This window comes from Trachinotus anak, unplaced genomic scaffold (genome assembly GCF_046630095.1).
Source record: "Trachinotus anak isolate AG129_WGS33_773 ecotype Australia unplaced genomic scaffold, CSIRO_AGI_Tana_v1 ptg000015l, whole genome shotgun sequence".
Lineage (NCBI taxonomy): Eukaryota > Metazoa > Chordata > Actinopteri > Carangiformes > Carangidae > Trachinotus > Trachinotus anak.
Window position 1 is genome coordinate 8,496,767 of NW_027273866.1, and position 18,946 is coordinate 8,515,712.

Here is an 18,946-nt window from a genome sequence, read left to right on the forward strand (position 1 = left end):
TTCCAGTGGAATGTGTGTGTGGATCTGTGTATGACGTGTGTGTGTGTGTATGTGTGTGCGCTGCAGGGAAAAAGGTAAGCAGTGTTGGAATGATGATCCTGTGATTTCCCCTGGGGCCACATCTGCTCTCTTCGAGCAGGCCGCCTCTGAAAAGCCCCGTCCGACATTCCTGGAGCATTCCGCCAGCATTCATCAACCGCTCCAAGATCCCTCCTCAAACCCCCCCCCAACACACACACACACATCCCTGCTGCATGCACCCTCTCCCCTTCCACTTCCCCTAAAGATCTCTGGAGCTGGATCCAGAAATGTCCAGAATGTCTGCTCTGAGACTTGCCAGAGCCAGAGCACGATCCCTCCCACCCTCCCTGCAGCACCGGGGTCATTGTTCATCCCTCTCTGTTCATTCCTCATCCATCGCTAACTCCATCCTTTTTCTCTATTCTCTACCTCTGCAGGGATTTGTGACTCTCTAATAGAGGCATCTACCATGTCCCACTAACTGCTGGAACAGCTGGAGCTGGGATGCATGCAGAGTGCTGCTCATTATGTGTGGGTGTGTGTGTGGCAGGGTGTGTGATCAGGCGTGCGCGAGTGAACATCTGTGCGAAGAGGAGCGATGGGAAATGATGTTGCAAGTGCCAAGCCAGGGATATCTGTCACACTCTGACATATCAACGCGTCCTGACTGCACACACACGAGCACGCACGGCTGAGGATGGCGGCGCTCAGACACGCCGACACCCACAGAACACGGGAGCGGCTCTGTTTTATATCACACGCGATAAATCACCCATGTTCTAATTGTCCCCGACTTCCCTGGTCTCTGACAATCTGCTCCTTGACAACCAGCCCATATAACTGACAAACGGTGCCCTCGACAACTGTCGTCCCGGGTTACCAGGGCGTTTATCAGGGACCTCCATCCCTTTTGGAGTGGTTTCTGCTTGGCAAACCCCTGAAAGTTTGATAAGGTGAGGGTGGGCATGAAGCTCCGTATTTAGCCACTGCTGTCAGGCTCTGATTTAGCGCCGCAGGTAATTGCACAGAGTCACAGCGAAGCAGGCAGGGAGTGAGCTAGGGGTGTGGGATGGTAAGGAAGGGAGGGGGGGTGGTGGTGGTGGTGCTGGTGGTGGTGGTAGGCTAAATTATGCTGAATAGCACTGCAGTGATATCCCCCTTTGCTGTTGAAACAATGCATCGCCGCCAACCACTTTTCATTGAGACAGCAGCATCAAAGCAAGAATAATGGATCCTTGCAGAAACCTCAGCTCAATAGTTGGAGAAACAAAGCTCTCATTGTAATCTCAGGCTCTCTCTCCTCTCGTGTATTCATCCCAGCGTTAATCCTTTTCACATTACTGACTCTACTGTAGGCCATTAGAAGAGAGGAATTAGAATTCTACTGTAGATTTCTAATCTGTTCCATTCCATTCTGCTCCCATGTTCAATCAGCGCTTGGCAGCAGAGTAAAGGAAATACGAGGAATCTATAAAGAAGTTGGACGGACACATAAAAGTCATAGATGAATGTTCACTGGAAACAAACTCTTGCAGCTGTATCAAATATCAGACCACACATCATTGTAACATACTGTATTATTTTGAAGCCTGACACAATGACACCTGCAGTAATGACATATTTAATTTGCCTTGGAAACAACAGACAGAACAATGTCACCTCAAGGTTCTTTCAATCACATTGCTTGGTATTGTTTTTCGAGGTTTTCTTTTTTTTTTTTTTTTTTTTCTCTCAACTGCTGTTTACAAGGTCAAGACTGAACTTTGAACCCCAGCTTTTAACTCAACACAGATGAGATGAGAAGAAATGGAAATTTGAAAAAAACAAAAAAAACAAACAAAACAATTCCATGACAACTTGGCAAACTCCATCTGCTGGCAAGAATCATGTGATGTGGTTCAAATCTAAATCAAATGAAATTTAATTTCATTATCCAATAGAGAAAATCCATTTGGAAATAGGTGCAAATAACACTAATATGCAGTATAAAAATAGAACAAAGAGCAATAAAACTGTCTGAATCAACTGCTGTAAGGGGTCAGTATTATTCACCTGCTGCTAATGGCTAATACAATAATTACAAACAGTATATTTGCCAATCAGTGAAACATAATAGGCAAAACTTCAAAGTTCAGATTGATATTCTAAATTACAGCTCTTTATATCATTTAATTGTAAAATTGCATTTTAATTAATCGATTTTCTTAATTTAAGATTCAGTGGTGATTGCCTACCTAGCCATTCCCAGAAGCAGAATGAGTCACAAACATAAAGAGATATGCTGCATATTTCCAACTGAGGCTTCAAAAACAAACTCATGGACTACAAAACACACTGTGCTGCAGGCTTTGAAATCCATCTCCAATTATTGCTCATATATACATGTGGCTCCGACGTACAGTCTGTGACTTTTCCCCTTCGACGCATTCACCGAGAGAAATCTAACAATGATGGGATTGATTCAATTTCTAACCCTCACATGCGATGGCTGGGGGTCCATATGGTGGACAATCTGACCGCAGGGTGAAAAAAGAAGTGACCACAGATACAAAAGTACGGGACGCTATTGACTACAGCTCCACAGATCCATAACCACCAGACTGGAACTGGCCTGTAGCGGGAAAAAAGGCCAGCTGGAAAAATAGATGGGGAACTGTGATGTACAGCATCTCCTAGGCGCCAGGGGGCTTCGGTGATGATGATGATGATAATGGATTTCACAGTGTTTCCTGCATCGACTGTGGTGACACGGAGCAGGAGTTCCAAATTCCGCTTTAAGGCAGGGTTCATGGGTTTGTTTGCACAGTGTGGAGCAAAGAGGCCAAAGAGTGTGTGTACAAAGAGGACATTGAGAAACCCGACAATAAAATTAATAGACATTATATAATAAACATTATGGCTTGCACACGGAAGGAATTACAGATAACACTGTCCTAGTTTGTGTCAGTCTGACTGAGGTCTAAACATTCCTCACTTCAACTCATATACTCCTACATTTAAGGACATAGTAAGCCAAAAAAAATCCCCTTAAATTGAATAAAACTAAATAAATTGAATCCTTATCTTGTCTTAGAGAAAGTTAATGAACAGTATTTAAGTAGAAACAGACAGTCTGGCGAGGGAAAATTAAGTAATAGCCTTTCGAAGATTAATTTTGTCAAGATATTTTTGCTTTATTAGAGAATAGCAGAGAGGGTCAGTAAGGATAGAGTTGGGGAACGGGTGAAAAGCAACATAATTCAGTTTGAATCCACCACTGTGCTACAAGGATACCTCACCTCAGCCTGAGCTGCAGACATTTAATTGGAGAATTCAGACTCACTTGTCTGCACTGGATGACCACATTACTAATCACCCCTGCAGGAGACATTTAAAAAGCTCTAAACTATCATACAGCCTGAAGCTTTTGAGCCGCCGGCATCCATTATGTGATTATGAGGGTATTCACAGTTCTCCAGGGGCAGCGTTAGGTCTGTCTCCGAGGCTGCCAGGTATGGCCTGAGGCCTTGAGGCAAGAATTTGTGTTGTTTGATACCCATCTGAGGGTCTGATGGCGTGTTGCACAAGGCCACCTCAGCCAGGAGGATTCCTGTTTTCCTGGGGAATTTGCTCACAGATCGTCCAGCTGAAGAACAGCCTCCCTATTTATCATAACTGTGGGCATTTATGCTTTAGTCTGTAGCTTTTGTATTCGACAAGCCTGGATTTATTGTTGTAATTCGAGTTTAGTGTGCACACAGACTGACAAAAAAAGGGTCATTCTTCATATACAGATACTGCTGATATTAACCATCATCAGTTATTACTATAAGCTAGAGCTCCAACTTTATTTTAAATGTTGATTCATCAAATTGATATGAAGTTCAAAAGTCTCTCTACATTACTCACAGTGCAACTTGGTCAGAGATTCAGGCGTGTCATGCTAGTAGGAGCTAATGTAGCCTCAAGCCGTAAGCCGTTATGCTTTACACAAAGCTTTTCACATATGTAGTAGTGCTCCGTGGGTTAGTACGCTGAAAATCTTTAGGTCTGGACTGCTGGTGGAACAAATGTCAAATTGGATTTAAGGATATATGGGGCGGGCATTATTCAATATTTTTGACATTTATGGCCCATGCAATTAATTTTTTTTTTTACTGAGAAAACAATCAGCTGGTTCATCAATAATTAGAATGATCTCATTTGACCAGTAGTGTGCAGCATTACTCTGCCCTTGAGTGAAGTTTGTTTTGAAGTAGTTGAGGTCCGATAATTACTTTTTATCTGTAAGATTAGCAGTGACGGAGATATACAGCAATGGGGGCGAAAAACAAAAAAATGTAGCACAGAAACAAAGGGGATGGAGATTTATTTTCACCAATGTAAAATAAAATGCATTTTCTCCACGAGCATTGTCTGTCGTACCCATCCTTCTCTCTGACACTCCACTTGTAACTCTGAGTAAACAGTTGAGCAGACAGAGGAGATGAAAGGGCGGTGTTTTTGGTTTGATTCAGTTGACAGATAAGTGTGTGATTGTAATTCTGTGTTGTTTATTATTTTGGCTGTGTCCCGCCCTGAAGCTACACTCTCTCGTCTACGGCAGCTTCCTTTTGTTGGTCATTCCAAACAAGGCAATCAAACCAACGACCTACGTTGTATAAAAAAAAAAAACAAAAAAAAAAACACAAAATTGCTGAATATTTTGTTAATATCTCATTACATTTCTTTGTAGAATATTATTCTATTCTAGCTGTTCTTTTTTTTCTCTCTGCTCTTTAGCATCATTAGGAACCATATAATAAGATTATATCTCATGGCTACATACACAAGACCTTAGAAAAATGGATTTATCTGTTCTGACCTGCGGGGGCTTTAGTTGGAAAGATAATGCTCCTTTATATTCTTCCTGCTGGTATCTGAACACAGTCAGCACAAATGAAAATATCTGGGCTCATTTCCCTACCTTAAGGGGAAACCATTAGCTGCCATTCACTTTCATATGCTACAAAAAAAAACCCCCAACTGCTTTCGCACCAAGCAAGATGAGAGTAAACACAAATTCTTAATTTGATTTTGCAGGTGTTGCTGCGTTGTTGTTATTTCACTGTGCCTTGGACGACTGCATGCATTGTGTAACTCTTCTTACTGTCAATCAGCTGACACTGGCAGGAAGACACAAGTTTCTGCCAGGGAAAGAGTCCTGCAAAAAAAAAAAAAAAAAAAAAAACACGACAGCACCTCACAGACCATCAAATCCATGTTTTCTTATTCAGGGTGTAGGTTAGCGACGACAGCAGTGGATTTAAAAATGGATTTGACACCACAAAGTCTATATTCTGAAGCTTAAGACTTTGTGCGGAATACACGTGCACTGCAGACTGTCATTTTAATACAAATTTGTACATTTGCACCTGGAATATAAAGATAAACCTCTGGTGAGATTCATTGTGCAGGAAAATAAAAATCAAAAAAAGCCTCTCTGATACCTGTAGCTCTTTCCGGCTCCTAGACACACGCAAGCACAGAGTGAGTCGGGTTTGATCCGGTCTGATCCAGTCCCACCGTGCAGCAGAGGTCAAGGACACCCCAGCGCAACCTCCACCTGCCGGCGCAGGTCGGCAGGGGAGGGATTAAGGCGCGATGTGGGGGGACAGATTAAAGGGTGACACAAACAGAGATCTGGAGTGCCAATCTGCCAAGCAGCGGGGGACCCCACCCCACCCCCCCCACTTATAGAGCGCCGGTGGATGGGAAGTGATCGATGTCACATGCACAAGCTCACTCACAGACACACATAAACTGGCCCCAACATTCACATGCACACAAACAGGCACGTGCTCAAACAAATGCCTTACTATTGCATGTTAGATGTGTAATCTAATTGGAAGTAAACGTCCAGAAGCCTGTTACCTCTCCAAACAGCCCTGAGTCATGACGAACAGAGTGCTGATACAAACTCTTGGTTTTAATGCGCTGTAGTTTGAAGGCACTGCAGCAAGTAATAAGCCTTGCAGCCTGGATGTGGTGCCTGGGCTCTGAGGCTTTTAAACGCTGCTGCCTGAGGAGCTTAGGCTCGGGGAAAAAAAAAAAAAATTAGTTCCTCCTTTGGATACACTTGTTAAAAACATACTTTCACAGGCAAGCTTTCACATTATTTAGTTTTGGTTCGATTCCGGCTCCCATATTATTCTCCCGCAGTCATGCTTTTAATTCACGTCTAGCAGTTTCATCTCATTATACTATTAATTTTAATGTCTTTCCTTCCTCAATGTTTTGTAAAGCTTTTAACTGTGTTTAACTGTGTTTTGAAAACTGCTATAAATGTGAAGTTTACTGTAATTCAAGCCTCGCTGCTCAAGTAATTGTCGAAATTGGAATTCATGAATATAAGAGGAAAGATTTTATTGTGCCTCTGCAGCTATCTGACAGCTTAGAGCACAATCAGTGCTGGGTAGCGTAGCATTAATGCTTGTTGTTATTGGGGGAAAGCAGTTTATTGTAACGGCGTTCACTATAAGGTGATTCTGCGTCCAAACGCTGACATCAGTGGAAAATGTGCACAGCACACACTTACAATTTGCCACTTGGGGAATGTGAGGTTGTTGGTGTTGGAAAGTGTTTAAGTTAAACACACAGAGAGGAGAACGAAATCCAGATGAGTTAATAACGCTCTCTGAAAATACGCACAAATGCTCATGACCTCCATTCAACCAACACACGTGCAGAGACACACGTGCAGAGGCAGCGACTGCCCCGGACACACATTCGTTATGTCCCGCGCCCTTATCGTTAAAGACGTTCAGCTTTCAACAGGCCCTCATTTTCCCCCTCCGTCCCTCGCTCGCTTCCTTGTGCTTCCTCTCCGTCTCTGTCCCACTGCTTGCCACCATTCAGAAAAGCAAAATGTGAAAAACACGCTCGCCTCCAAACACTGATTTAATTAGCTGATTTAATTAACTGATTACAAAACTTCTATCTCAATGCTACAAATGGCAGCCAGCATTATTAATCTTTATGGCAATAATGCAGCACTTCCCACTCACTGCTGATGCTGCTGCACGGAAGGAAACAGGACAGCTGCCCTACTTCCACACACTTCCACATGTATACATTCTTACAATCAAACCACTGTGAAATTCAAATGCCTCTACTTTGATATGTACTAAGTGAACATGTGCACGCCCACAAATATGCAAGGTACATGAGTGTGGCTTAATTCCACGGAGACAGATGCTGGGAAAAAATAAAAACACTCTTTGGTTCAGAAACTGTCTCGGCGGTGCCCATAAGCTGTCACTCCCGCTCTCCTACTGCGATTAGTTCTGTGAAGGTGTGTGAGAGTAAGTCAGTCTGTCTGTGTCTGTGTGTGTGTGTGTGTATGAATCCACGTCTCAAGTCATTGTCTGTTGTCTTTCTCTAACAAAGGAAAGTGAGGGTCCCAGTTAAATTAGCAAGTTTCATTCCATCAATGTTCATCATTATTTCATGGACTCCTGAATATTTTATCTACTGTGAGTGTGTGTGTGTGTGTGTGTAAGTATGTAGGCATGTCTTTCTGGCTTTGTGTATGGGCGTGCACGTGTATGTTTATGAGTGTGCGAGAGTGCTTCATAATGCGACTCTGTGTGTGTGTGTAATCGTGTGTGTGTGTGTGTGTGTGTGTGTGTGTGTGTGTGCTGGGACATTAAGTATTAACTGAGCTGGGGGGCTTAGAGATGAACGTCCGGGTCCTCTACTATCCCAGCATGCTCCACTGCTCTCCTGTCTCGCCTTTCCAGGATAGGAGCCTGGGGAGCTGTCAAGACGCACTGCACCGCTTTCTCTCAGTGTGTGTGTGTGTGTGTGTGTGTGTGTGTGTGTGTGCGTGTCTGTGTTAAAAGTGTGTGTTTGTGTGTGCATTGTCTGAGAATTGGAGGCGACTCATGCAAAACCCAGATGAGTTAATAATGCTGTTTGAGAATCCCTTCTTCAAACACACACACACACACACACACACACACATTGAGAGACACAAACGGGCACACATGGGACACCGCCTCGCTCCCTCCCTGCATGACATGTTCTTGTCTGTCCCCTCCTATTCCCTCATCCCTTCGTTTCACGCGTACAGGAAAAAAAAAAAAAGCAAAGAAGAAAAGACAGACTGAGAGAGAGAGACGAGGAAGAGCGTCTGTTTCGACGGAGCTCTGACGTGACGCAGGTGTCGCCGGTAAATTTCTCGACTGCCGTCTCTCCTCCCCTCCTTTCTCTCAATCCCACTTTTTTGGCACTTCCTACCTCAGCGCCCCCTCCATTCCTCCTCATCCATTCTCCACCCTATCTGGGTCATCCTTTCTTTTGCTTCCCAGCGGGCGTACAGTAGGTACAGAACAAGGCGAGGAAATTTAAAAAAAAAAAGAAAAATTAAGAAAGAGAAGAAAAAGCAGCTTCTGATAAAATATCCATGGAAGAGAGTCCAGCACCCCAAAGTCTCCATGGCTCCCATCACCGACAGCTCTTTGACCAACTCCACACGCCGAGACAATTATATATCTGTGTGTCTGTGTTGTGGTTGCCAGCCTGGGGAGCAGTGCATCAGACTCTGGCCGGCGTAGTGGTGATGGAAGCTAGATTGTTTTGGCTCTTGTTGTTGTTGTTGTTGTTGTTGTGTTGGCCCTCTGGTTAGATAAAGAAAAAACTGAAGAAATAGAAAAGGAAGATATAATGAAGAAGAAGAAGAAGGAGGAGAGGAGAGCTCTGTGCTTTCATGTCAACATCAGTGGACTGAACAAGAGCACACCGCAGCGGGGCCCGATGCACCAGGGACCATGGAGAGACTCACACACACTGTACTCATGCAGATGAATACATACACACACACACACACACACACACTTAGATGTGCAGCAGGAAGCAGGGCGCTGGGCTGGAAACACAGATTTTCAACAGATTGTAAAACTGAAGACCACTCGGGGGAGAGAGAGAGAGAGAGAGAGAGAGAGAGAGAGAGAGAGAGAGAGAGAGAGAGAGAGAGAGAGAGAGAGAGAGAGAGAGAGAGAGAGAGAGAGAGAGAGAGAGAGAAGAAAATAAATGTAGGATAAAAAAAATGAATTGGAGAAAACAGACGGGTGGGTGGTGGAACGTGGAGAAACACCTTTCCTAACTACACCAGAGTGTGCTACAGAGCACACACACACACACACACACACACACACACACACACACACACACACAGGTGCTGTTTCTGGGCTTGGTTCCGCTGCAAACAAGAGATAAGGGACTGGAGGGAGAGGAAGGCAGAAGACGGAGGGATGGTGAGAATACAGAATGATGGGAAATTAGAGAAGAGGCGCTTCAGAGGTGAGAGAGATCACAAGAGACAGCTCAGGGAAAACAACATCCTGCAGGTGATGACACACACACGCACACACTGACTGTTCACACTTATAAAGAAATCACACAAATACAAACTAGTCCCACAGGCTGCATGAATGGAAGAGGCCAATCCCTTCTGGGATAGCTGAAATGTCCCAACAGAGGGATACAAACACAAACACACACACACACACACACACACACACTCACACACACACACACACACAGAAACCTGCCCACGCAAACACACTGCCGAAAAGAACAAACGCAGACACAAAGACCTTCAGACCTTCAAAGTCGAGTTAACATTTAACTAGTTTAGTAAATCAGCACACATGGAGCTTGTGTGTGTGACCTGAGATTGTGTGTGTGTGTGTGTGTGTTTCAGGGACGAGACACTCGGCTTGTGAGAAGAGGCCACGTAAGAGGAGGATGACAGGATGAAGACAGTGAAGGTAAATAAGGAGTCGCGGTGACATGAGGGCACCGCAGCGTGTCCTAACAACACAGCGACACTGTGTAAACACCAGACAACCAAACACAATACCGAAACAATCACACTGTCTGACATCAACGGCTCAAACTGCCACTCCCTGGCTCATTTAAAGGGATGCAGGAGAATTAATTTGACAGACTGACGAGAGGGGGAAAAAATGAACAGAGAGAAGGGCAGAGGGGCACAGACAGACAGACAGACAGACAGACAGACAGACAGGAAGGCCAGTCAGAAGGACAAACTGATAGGTGGATGACCTATTTATTGGATAAAAGGAGTGACAGGCAGGCCAGCAAGCAGACAGGTAGACAGATGTATAAACCGGGAAGAGGGAGAGAGAGATGGACTTGCAGACATATGGACATGTTGGGTATGACAGAGATTGCATGCCGAAAGCTGGGAATTTGTGCAACCGGGGGGACAGCAAGCCCTGACACCTGATTATAAATGAATGAGAGATGTGTGCTAAAAGAGGGCTGACACTCGGGGGAGAATCTCACACAAACCCTGGCTGAGAAACGCCATCCCTGGAGTAGGCGACCAGATGGACAGGTAGAAAGGGCGAACCGGCAGAGGAGTGATTCCCAAATTCGCTTTTGTGTTCCTCCAGATCTTCTGCTGGTGAGGGCCAAAGCGTCAGAAACCAATCCAAGTTACAGAGACACACACACACACACACACACTCGCTCATAAGCAGGTAGATAGAAGGCTGGAGAAATTATGAGACGAAGTGACAAACACTGAAAAAAAAAAAAAAAGTGTGAAAAGCAAAGAGGGAGGGAGAGCGGGTGCGTGTCAGTGCCTGAAATAAGCCTGATGGCAGCTGTCGGCTTCTATCTGATGGAAGGGAGAAGAAGAGGAGGAGAGAGAGGGAGAGGTGCAGGGAGGGATGAAGAGATGACAGAGTGAGCACAGGTAAGAAATGAGAGACGGGGAAAGAGACACAAGGAAACACTGGGGGGGGGACAAACTGAAAGATACGAGAGGAGGCAGAGATAGCATCTCTTATTCCACAGGGACCACATCCCATTCTAGATATCCACAGCAGTCAACACTGTCAGAAACCATATGTGAGCTAGCGAGTGTGTGTGTGTGTGTGTGTGTGTGTGTGTGTGTGTGTGTGTGTGCAGCGGTAGGTGAACATGCGTCGGAGTCACTTTACCTTCACCTCAAAGTTAAATTAATCAAAAGGAGATGTGGCAAAGATGACAGCTAACGTGTGTATGGTCATACATATGTATTAACGCATTAAAATGCAACTTTACTATCAAGCCAACACACACACACACACACACACACACACACACACGATCTCAAGCACGGAGATCAGCCGATACAAGAGCAGGGAGCGAACAACATGTTCTAACCTCAATTCAGCTGCACTGGGAAGCACAGAGAGAGGACAGTGAGTCTGAAGCTGCTCAGTTCCCACATTAATTGTGGTTTGTTACAACATTTATCTGATTCATGATGTTTTGGTCATAATTTTGGAAGTCGGGCTATAAACTGTGGTGATTTACAACAACAGTGGAAAGCAACCAAATTTGAGGATAAACTGATTAATCCTTCTGTCTTTTCACTGTCAGAAATGAGTCAATACTCGAAGAGATCGAATGGCTTTTTTTTTTTTTTTAACATTTTCTCATGATATTTTTTACATAACTGTTACTTTTACTTAGAAAAAAGGAGCTGAATACTTCTTCCACCACACCACTGCAGCTTGTCCTCTTAAGTTTAACTGACCTTGGAGTTTGTTTGTTTTATAACCTGTATGATCATTCGACTGCTTGTGTTTCTCGCCATGCCAGGCACCTGGCAACCATGATCTTAGTCTGTTTCCACGTATCTATCCTGACCTATAAATCCTGAGCTCTCTGTTTCGATGTGACGTTGTAGAACCTCCCTGTTCACTGTCATGTTTCTCAACAGTGCGACTAAATATAGCTCGGGTATTTTTTTTTTGCACAGTTTGCATAAAAGTCAAAAAAAGCTAAAGTGCGGTGACACAACACAGGCACTCGTGTGGCGTAGAAGTGCACAATATAGCAGTCAGATTAAAATAGGCTATTTCTGTCATAATTTCATTATAAATGGATGAAGGTTCTACTTTCTGTGCAATTCTTAAAAGTTTTTTGATGACTAAAAGGAACAGATTTGACCCCTTTGGTCCTTGTTACTTTGTAAGTGTTTATAGCTGGAGAGGACTTCCTTAACAGCTAAACAAACATGATGCATCAGCATCTGCTGCGGATGTGGATCATTGCACTGATTACCGCACTCCCCTTAGAAATTGTGCCTGTTGTCATCCTAATGTACAACAAAGGATTATCCCACTATTCATAAAATGAGATTCTGAATAATTAACTTACCCCTTTTTCATTCAATTTCTCGGTTTCACAATACGGTTAATTGGAACGGAAATGAAACCGCTGGGACTGAAAACGCCTCTGCATCATCCTTACTGTTCAGCGTTTGTGCAGTCGTGATGGATGGTGGTCGGATCTCTTTCTCACTCCAAACAATTTTCACTTCAGAGGTGCACTGAGACGGACTGAGCACAGCCCCTCAACAAGGTCCTGGTCCGATTGCTCTGGTCCCAAGTGAAATTACACGGCCCAGTTTCTTATACGGCCCAATAAACTGAAATAAGGGGAAAGCACTTCTAGTTTGAAAAAGCTGCTCCAACTGATTTAGTTGTAAAAATGACCCCGGCTAAGGAGACCAACACAGAGTACCACTCTTCACATTGGACTAGTGACCCAGGAAATACAGCAATCAGCGTGAAATGTGTAAAATAAGTCGATGAGAGAAGAATAACCGAGGAAATCTAGCCTTCAAAATAAAACGAAGAGAACAAAGCAGCTCTTTTTCATTTGGTAAAGTCATTTTCTGGCGCTTCACTTTGCCACCGCTGATACCTGCTTTTCATCAGAGTGGGAATGTCAGCGAGTGTGAAACGCAATTGCTTTGTGTAGGTAAATAAAGAAGGCACTACATTTTTGTGTGTTGGTGCTACAGTCAATCTGTAAGAGTATACAGTATAGAGCTCTGACTGATGCTCTATGCTGAGGGCACCTGTAGTGTAGTTTCATGACTTACATGCACCAGTACAGCTCAGTGTGACTTCATGTCATGAGTCATACCAATCAGTATTTTGAATGACAGAAGTAGGAAATTATATTAACGAAAGTGGTTTGGCTGCCAACAATCTATTCAAACCTGCGGGCGGAAACAAGCTGTACACCCTAAAAACAAGCATATTATTAGCATTCATTTGGAGTCATGTTGCTCCACTAGCTAGTCGCCAACTCTGTCTGTGTGATGTCTGGTGCTGAGCAGGAAGTGTGCAGTGGCTTTATCAGAACTGTTTTGTTGAAAAGCAGCTGCCTGCGTCTGGAGACAGAGCTGATGAGAGCAGCGGGAATGATACAAAACGGTGGAGAAAAAAACCCCAACAATGAGCTACAGAATGCTTAAAGGCTCCAAGTGCAGAATCTGGCAATAATCATCTGTGGGTTTGTCGCTAAAAGTGAACGATTTCACATGCAATTAGTCATTTGATCAATTGTTAATATAAAAATATTAATAATAGCAGCTTTAATAAGTCATTTGCATTTCGGGGTTTTTGAGTGTGTAACTGCTTTTCTACAGCAGTTGACCACCATGTTTAATAGAGAACTGGACAGACAATTTTATTTTATGATTTCTCATAACTGCAGCCTTCGGGCCTCAAACCTGCCTCTGTGTTGGGACTGCACGATGAATCATATAAAGAAAAGGCAATTCAATACTGACTGTTGCTATTTCCAAATCGCCTGAGGCTGTCAATTCTTTTATTATTCATATTATTAAATGTAAAAAAAAAAAAAAAAAAAAAGTTTCAGACAGCTTCCTACACAACTTAATTTGGTGCTGTGAAGAATCTTCCGGCCAACAAACAAAGATACACCCTGGAGAAGATCCTTCATCTCATTTAAACCAAGCAAATCCAAAAGCACCTCTGTCTCACGACTGCACTTTCATTTATGCATTATGTATTATTTTTAAGCAGTGAAATTATAATTCAAATGTGGGGGGGAAAAAAAAAAAAAAACTGTGTCGAAATGCAATGCAACTCATACCAAAGTGCACAATTCAGAAATGAAAAACCTATGATGTTTTTGTCAATACTGCACAAACCTTTTCTCTCACCCTCAGGCTATTGCTGTCTTGAAATAACCTCACAGACCTCTAATAAAAACATAAAACACACAACACATTTTAAATCGCTTCCTTGCATGAAACATTTTGATCCTTTGGCTGTTTTGTGACCGACAACCCCCCCCCCCCCCCCAAAAAAAAAAGACAGGTATGGATGTTGAGAGTTTGGGGTTAACATTACACATCTATACTTTGAAAAAGCTGACAGCTGCGCCTATAAAGTAACCACAGGAGAAAAGGAAGACAACTTGAAAACAAAAGGCTGAACCTTATTAGTATTTTATAGATGAATAGATGCATCATTTCTTATCTCTGAAGTGGATACTGTGCCTCATTATCATGATAATGTTGTCAAAACCGATTAATCAAAGGAGTGTTTATCTGAATTTTGTGGCTGGGGGTGCGTTGTAAAGAAAGTTGTAAAGGGCATTGTAATGGACCCCTACGTGCAGTTGTTCATCTCAACCACTTCAGACAGGGCTCCAAAAGGCCAGAACACCATGTCCGACCTTTTCACCCCATCACACACACACACACACACACACACACACTACACACTCTGAAACGCCAAAAGGGCTGACCTCTTTACGCTGATTAACATTCCATTGGAGGAGGAGGAGGAGGGGGAAACGAAGAGATACTTTTCCTCACCTTCTTGCCCTCCTTTTTCCTCCTGTTTTTTTTTTTTTTTTTTTTAACTCCGCCTCTGCTCTCTGTACCTCCAACTGCTCGCTCCATCTCTCCTTTCACTACAGCCTTTCTTTCTGTTTGCCTACTTGAATGCAATTATCCCTCCATTCCAGCGTCCTCCTCCGTGGCGCTTTTATTAAGCTCTTTGTGTGTCTACCTCCCTCTCCACTTTCTCCATTTTTAAGGTTAGAGTGTGTGTGTGTGTGTGTGTGTGTGTGTGTTGTTCAGGCATGTCAGGGCAGGCGTGTTACTCAGCCTACAAGAACTTGACTGACTCACCACATCGGACCGTGTGTATATGTGTGTGTGTGTGTGTGTGTGTGTGTAATTCACACACTGATTTACACTGATAAATACTACAACATTTCTATGGCTGTGCAGCTACTTACACATGCGCAGACACACTCATTCTGCCAATCAGAGTAACAAAAACAAGACACTGACTAGGTGTTTCATTAACTATTCCTCACCTCCTCTGCTTTATTAACTCCTGTGACTCATGTATGTCTCCACACCTGCTCTCTCAGAGCTTTTTGTGGCCGTTGGTGTGCACTGGCACGTGTCAGCTTGTGTGTGTCTGCGATGGTGTAGCCTTGCCCAATAAAGATCGTGTGTGAGTGCGGACGCGGTATTTGACTCTTGAAATCCAAACACTGTGGTTTGCGGACACACCAGATCTCGTGCCAGAACTTTTGATGGATTCTCAGTTAGTACCATTTCTCTCCTTTACTATGATTTCCTCGCTCTTTAAAATGCAGCAAAAAATAAAAAATAAAAATAAAAAATAAACAAAAAAAGACGCATTCAGGTGTTTAACTAGCGGAATGAGTTTGACAGACAGATTCTGTTAAATGCTGAAAATCAGTTTTCTTTGCTGCCACTTCCAGAAGCAGACAATTATAGAAACACCTTTAAATACAATGCAGTTCAATGCAACACTACAATTAAATACAGCTCCCACTTTACCAGAGTTTAATTAACACTTGTCTGCCACAGTGTCAGCACAAACTGAACATCATAAACTCGACAAAGGTAGAATTGATCGCACGGTCTGTGCTGGATTACATAATGTAAGTTTGTACCGCTGCATGTAATGAACCTTGAACTGTAATTTAGCGTTATTGTTAGCTGCATTTTTATCTCCCAACTCATTCACATCCTCCTTCAAGCCGTATAGAAAGGTAACTCTCAGGTCAAATCCATTCCGAACTATATTAGCTGCCATTTCACCTTAAATTATATCTCCTCCTCCTCCGACTACAAACTGATTGAGAGTCGAGCTCAAACAGTGAAGCTGATTAAAGGTACCCTGCGGAGTTTTTTTTTTTTCCCCCTCCCCACTAGCAGCGTTATGAGGTGATCTGGGTGCCTTTTATGTTTGTTCCTTCCTGTCAATGGTTTCACAGCATTTATCCGATCTATAGGCGACACATTTGGTGAGTAAAGGTGAATGTATCCATAAACTTTGTTTACATGAAAACTCCACAGATACCTTTAACAGATCAACAGAATATTTATTGAGAATTATTATGATCATCCGTAAATCATTTACAGTTGTGATTTTTCAAGCCAAAACATCACATAACATTATCTATTTACGGCCTTAAAATTGTGGCAATCTGCTGCTTTTCTTTGACATGTTAATTATAAACTGATCTTCTTTGGGTCATTTTCTGATATTTCATAGAGGAAAATATTAATGAAGAAAGTAGTTGAGAGCATGTCACTCTGTACTTTCACTTTCTAAAATACAAAAAAGGTAACTGACGTCCTTAGTTGCTGAAATGAAAGCAAATGTTCAAACCTTCTTCAGGGAATGTAACAAACTTCTGAGGAAACAGGAATGATCTGATGAACCTGACTCAACCAGTCATAACTCATGATAAGAGCTCTTACATAACACTTTTATTCTTTTTAAATTCTAGCAACACACATCCAAACCTGCTTCCTCATCAGGAAAGGCTAATCTGGGTAAAAGCTTACACACACACACACACACACACACACACACACACACACAACCATACACAAACAAGGCGAATCACAAAAGAACCCTCCTTCACACACAAAGTGAAGAACACAAAAACAGACCGAGGCGAGCAGCACACAGAGCGTGACAGACTTTCAGTTATGACTTATTACTTGGGGGAGAAAAACAAATAAGCGATGGAATAATGAAGAGACAAAAGAGGGATGAAAAGAAACCTGGCACACCTACGAGCAAATGCATCTTTACAAGTCAGTTAAGCATGCATACAAGACCACACAACCACATGTCTGTATAGACCACTCGCACAAAGAGAGAGCAATCAACAAAAAAAAAAAGCACGCATATCTGTGTGTGTGTGTGTGTGTGTGTGTGTGTGTGTGTGTGTGTTTGTGTTTGTGTTTGTGTGTGTGCAGTTGAGTGTGAGCCAGACTCCAGCTGGGAGGGGAAGCAATAGCAATTCCCACTGACCTGAAAACTAGCTTGCCAGCCACCTCAAAATACAGAGGAATGGAAAAAAAAAAAAAAAAAAAAAAAGGGAGAATGTCAGTGAGCACGCAGGCGATGAAAATACAGAAGGCGAGATTTAGAAATACTGGAGAGCGGCCCCGGCGCAGACAAGATTTCAAGCAACACACGCCCAGGTGCAGTGAGGGATTACGGGAAGGAACAGGCCCCGACACCCCTTTGTACTGCCGGCTCAAGGGAGAAGAATGAGGGAAAGACGAGATAGAAAGAAGACGGGCGGACAGAAAAAGGACGAAGGGATCATGTGTGGTGCATCTGCACACACCCAGCAGGACAAAAACAAAAGAGTGTGTGTGTGAGAGAGTGCGCTTAAGTGTTGAGAGTCACTCTGTATGGGTGTGTAGATGTGTGGGAGTGTGTCCCTCTTTTGCTTTTGTGACTCCCGAGGTTCCCCGCGGTCAAGAGCGGATCCTCTTTCTCTCTCGTGCCCTCCTTTCATACACTCGTTCCCCCTCTTTTTTTTTTTATAAACTCACTCCTCGTTCCCTCCCTCTCTTTTAGCGCAGTGCTGAATGGCCCTCTCTCTCTGATGAGTGACTGATGAATGAAGTAGCTCTTTGAAGTCAAGAGTCACAGCAAGGCTGGTCAAGCGTGAAGAGATGCCGGACAAAAACCGGCGGAGAGAGAAGGGAGAAAGGAAGGAAGGGAGGAAGAGAAAAAGCGGGCAGGAGGGGGGTATATTCAACAAGGGAAAAACGTCAAACAGTGAACATCCATAAAGTCAGTGAGGGACGGGGGCAGAATGTGTGTGGCAGCAAGAAGGAGTGTGAGAGAGAGAGAGAGAGAGAGAGAGAGAGAGAGAGAGAGAGAGAGAGAGGGGTCTGCATTTTTGCATGAGTGCCTCCGAGCATTTGCATTGTGGCGCTCAACATGCAAAAGACCAACGTCACGCAAATGGGAAACAACCCAAGACCTGATGAAGAGTCATCTTTCTGGAACAGGCCCTCTGGACTACACTGACCGCCTCAAGGTCTTTGGGGTTTTCATGGGCCTCAAATGCCCCGACGCTCCTCCTTTTATTGCTGTGGACGCTCGGCAGCGAACAGAATGCTTACACGATAGATTTTCTGGAACAACACTCTAACTGTGCTACAACACTTTAATTACTTTTAGTGGTTTTCTTCTTGTTCTTGCAGTCATTACAGTCATTATTTTGGTTTTGGTTATTGCCTTCTGCGAATGATTAGCCTCTTCATCTTATGTCGTTGGCATTTTTTCTTTGTTTAAATGTGTTAACTAACTCATTTCAACCGTTTCTTTGGTTCAGTGCCACTCCCTCGCTGCCCTTTCAGTGAGGAAAAAGGATTTCTCTTTCAATAGGATGTTAGTGTAACAAGGATTTGTTTTGCACTGACTTCCCTGGTTAAAGAAAGATCTTTTAATTTACTGAGGGCACAAGTTGCTTCACAATGATACATTCACTTCTGAAAGCTTCTCAACGCTTGGTGCTTAAAAAGGTCCTTAATGACGGGGGTAACATTTGCTGCAAACCTTTGCAAACCATTTCTTGGCCTTTGAAGAATGCCAGCGACACCTATGACTGTTTGCTGTGGGGAATGTGAAATTGTGACAGGAAAATGTGACAGGTAGCTGTTCAGAAAGCTGCCTGACGGTCAATGTGTCCTGAGTTTCTCCAGTACATGAAATTAGAGAGAGAAAAGCTCAGCCAGGTCGGGTTTTGAGGACAA

At 43.4% G+C, this 18,946-nt stretch overlaps 1 protein-coding gene across 3 annotated transcripts in view; it reads right to left on the minus strand.

Annotated features, from left to right (window-relative positions):
• The window catches only part of hs6st1a (heparan sulfate 6-O-sulfotransferase 1a), a 57,644-nt gene that overhangs the window by 26,190 nt on the left and 12,508 nt on the right, over positions 1-18,946 (minus strand). The window lies entirely within an intron of this gene.